Source organism: Sciurus carolinensis, chromosome 3, assembly GCF_902686445.1.
Source record: "Sciurus carolinensis chromosome 3, mSciCar1.2, whole genome shotgun sequence".
Lineage (NCBI taxonomy): Eukaryota > Metazoa > Chordata > Mammalia > Rodentia > Sciuridae > Sciurus > Sciurus carolinensis.
In genome coordinates, this window is record NC_062215.1 from 47,039,694 (window position 1) to 47,043,749 (window position 4,056).

Consider the following 4,056-nt stretch of genomic DNA (forward strand, 5'->3'; position numbering starts at 1 on the left):
TGAAAAGTAACAAGCAGTTGACTTAGCCATGGGTCATGGACACTTCACCAAACCAATGACAGTGTCCAGAAAGTAGGCTCAATACACTGAAACAACATGGCTACTTGGAAATGGGAGGAGAGTGAAGACCATGTTGGAGGGGAGAGGAGTAGAGATGACATTTTCTACAGACATGTTGTTGTGAAAGTAAATAAGAATTTTTTAAAATATTGTTATTATCATAATTAATAGGTTAGATATCAAATCTTTCATATGGTACATAAAGAAACTGATGGTCAGAGAACCTACCTGACTCATTAGAGTTCCCCAAACAGTAAGTAGCAGGGCCACAACTCAAACACCTGCTTCCCTATACTTATCCAATGCTCTTTTAGCAACAAGGGCTTTGGTTCAACAAAGCTTTGCTATGTCCCGACTATTCCACTCTAAGAGGTATGAAATGCACACTGTACCCAGGCACCACACTGCCCTGCAGTTATGTTGAGAAAAAAGGGGATAATTAATATTGTGAAGTGACCAGCAGTCCTTACCCCAATTGGGAACATTTTTTCTATTGGTATAAAATAGGCATTGTTTGTCATTTTACAAATCACTTTATACATTTCTACTTTGCTGAGGGTCTTCTTTCTTTTAAGCCAAGATTGGGGGTTAAACGTTGACAAATACCCACTCTGGCATTCTGCTTGATTTTTTAAGAATTCTCCCTCTAGCTCTTATCCTACATTTGGGGTTTCTTCCCAGGTTATTATCATTCATCTGAGGACCAGACGAGAACAGACTGAGGGGGAAACAATGGGGTGACAACCTGAACTGGATCAAAAAGTGTGTAAGATGACACATGGACCTGATGGGACCAAAGCTGAAATCCAGTTTGAACAAGCAGATTTTCCACTGATTCCAAAGCGTTCTATGGCACCCTTAGATTTTCATGAGCAGGGACTGCTGAAGTGAAGTTTTGCAAAGTTAAAGCATTCTGTTGAACTAGGTGCTCATTCAGAAAAGTGGCTCCCACGTTTAGTTATCTTGAAAACGCAAAATCCTACACCAAAGACCTAGGCCTATGGCTCAGAAGGTCCAAGGATAGAGTCTGAGAATATTATTCTTACAAAGGTTCCCACATGATACCAACACATTTGACACATAAACTATTGTTTGGTTTAACTTTCTCTGTGTCAGACATCTTCAAACCTGTTCAAAACCTTTGTCGTGTGTTGGTGGAGGAGGAGATCCTCATCCGTTTTCTTACAGAGACACCGTTTCATCTGTTAATTCGTGTCTGTGATAAAGAAGAGTATTGACAACTATCTCATATGTACAACTCTCCATAATATTTTTTTAAATCCTGATCCCACTTTATTTTTTTAATATTTTTTTTTAACAATATGGAATGCTTCAGAAATTTGGGTGTCCTCCTTGTTCAGGGGCCACGCTAATCTTCTCTTTATCATTCCAATTTTAGTATATGTGCTGCCGAAGAGAGCATTTTCCATAATATTTAAATTCTAACAAGCAGAATATGCTGCTCAACCTCCAGAAACAATAAGCACTAGGTTGAGGATGTGATTTGATAGAGTTCATTCATTACCAGGGTCAAAGCCAAGGGTGGGGTAAAATAGTTCTTCAGGATAAATGTCTTGGTTGTGCTTGATCATTTGATTTTATCTCCTTGATAAGAGAACTTTACCCATCTGTGACATCTTGCCAAGAAAGTTCTAAAGTTTTGTCTACCATGAGGGAAGAACACAGAATAAACTGCTATCACTTCCCCCATTTTTTCATTATCTCTAGTCCCATATTCAATCAGCCAGAGTAAAACTCAACTTCCTCTCTTTCTCTTTGTTTGCAACAAAGCATAAGGAAAGCACCAGGTGTCTGTGTATCTGACTGGTGAATGTCTGTGCAGAGCTAACTTAACCCAGTGTCCTGTCTCCGGATCCAGAGTGAGGATAGTGTACGAGGAGGGGTTAGACAGTCCAAATTCAACCTCGAGCCCAAGCCACACTCTGCAATCCAGCTCCACCAATAAAAAAGAAAACATGTTATTTTATCTTTAATGTGACATTACTTCATTCTTACTTTTGGTAACTTGTACTTTGAAATTTTCAAACGTACACGAAAGTGGAAGGAATAGTATAATGAGACCTCATTAATCATCACCCAGCTTCAAGCAAGTATCAATGTATGGTCAAGTTTGTTTTATCTCCCTAAACACTACTTTTGGGTTTTAATTCTTATAGCTTTATAATGCACAATTTCATACCACATTACTGACAGAGTGTAAATGTACAGACCATTGATTCCATTTTTAGTTTAATGTATTTTATTAGCTACTATTTTAATTGTACAAATGTATGGGGTACAGTGTGATAGTTCAATACATGTATATAATGTGTAACAAACAAATCAAGGTAGTTAACCTTTCTGTACGTGTAAAATTCTTTTAAAAATTTTGGATTAACATGAAATAGTTGCACATATTATGGGTACAGGTGATATTTCAATGCCTATACACAAGGTGTACTGATCAAATCAGGGTAACTTACATTTTCATCTTCTTCTCATGATTTGCTTTGACGTCTTTGAGCTTAGCTCTTCTAGTTATTCATGAAATATAAAGTTGATTTTTATGAACTACAGTCTTTCTGCTGTTCTGTAGAACATTAGAATTTATGATTCTTTTCTGTGTTTCGATACCCGTCCTGGAACTTTCCACTAACCCCTATTTCCTCACCCTTTCCAGCCTCTCATAATTACTATTGTGCACTCTGATAAATGTTTTTAATGTCCATGTATGAGAGAGAACATTCAGAAATTATCTTTCTACATCTAATTCAATTGTCTGAATACAATGTTGTCTTCTTTCATTCATTTTGCAACAGATGATAGAATACCATTCTTTTTTATGAGTGAATAATATGCCACTGAGTATGTGTACCACATTTTCATTATCCCTTCATCCATATAAGGGCATCTAGGTTGATTCCATGTCTTAGCTCTGATGAATAGTGCAGTAATAAATATGAGAGTGCTGGTTATCTTTGATATATTGATATCATTTCCTTTGACTGTATACTCAGAAGTGAGATAGCTGGATCATATGGTATATCTACTTTTAGTTTCTTGAAGAACCTCATACTGTTTTCCACAGTAACCATACTAATATACATTTCCTCAAACCGTTCTTTTCTCCACATCCTCACCTGCAATTATTTTTTTCTTTTTGATAATAGCTATGCATATGAACCAGGATAAGATAATATCTCATTGTGGTTTTGACTTTCTAATGAAGTTGAGCATTTTTCATAAATTTATTGGCCATTTAAATTTTCAGTGATTTTTGAATAAATTTATAGAACTGTGTAACCATCACCACAATCCTTTCTTTGATATTTACTAAAAGGATCCCTCTTGGCCATATGTAGGCAATTATTATGTCTAGGCCTAAATAACCATAGATATGCTTTCTGTCCCTATAGGTTTTGCCTTTTGGGGACATTCCATATAAAGAGAATTTTATACTTCTTTCCCCTTAACTTCTTGTTTTAGAGTTTCATCCATGTGATAGCATGAATCAGAAGTTTTAAAATGTTTTATTGTTAATAGTATGGCATTGTATGGGATGTACAACCTTTTGTTTATTCATTCACCACTTGACAAATATATGGAATTTATGAGTTTGGGGCCACTATGTATCATGATTTCATATACAAGCCTTTTTTCAAGGAAACACACATTTTCATTTTTATTATTTGTTCTAATTAGTTATACATCACAGTAGAATGCACTTTGACACATCATAAATAAATGGAGTATAACTTCTCATTCTTCTGGATGTACAATGTAGAATCACACTGGCTGTGTAATCATATACGTACATAAGGTAATAATGTCTGATTCATTCTACTATCCTTCCTACCCCCTTTCCCTTCACTCCACTCTGTCTAATCACAGTACCTCTATATTTTCCTAACTAACTCCCCTCCCTTATTGTAAATTAGCATCCACATATCAGAGAAAACATTCCATCGTTGTTTTTTTGGGGATTGGATTATTTTG

General features: G+C 35.9%; 1 non-coding gene across 1 annotated transcript; it reads right to left on the reverse strand.

Annotated features, from left to right (window-relative positions):
• Positions 1–1,376: 1,376 nt before the first annotated feature.
• Positions 1,377–1,483, reverse strand: LOC124981464 (U6 spliceosomal RNA). The gene has a single exon (XR_007107988.1). It is a non-coding gene; the product is annotated as a U6 spliceosomal RNA (small nuclear RNA).
• Between the last annotated feature and the right edge of the window lie 2,573 nt (positions 1,484–4,056).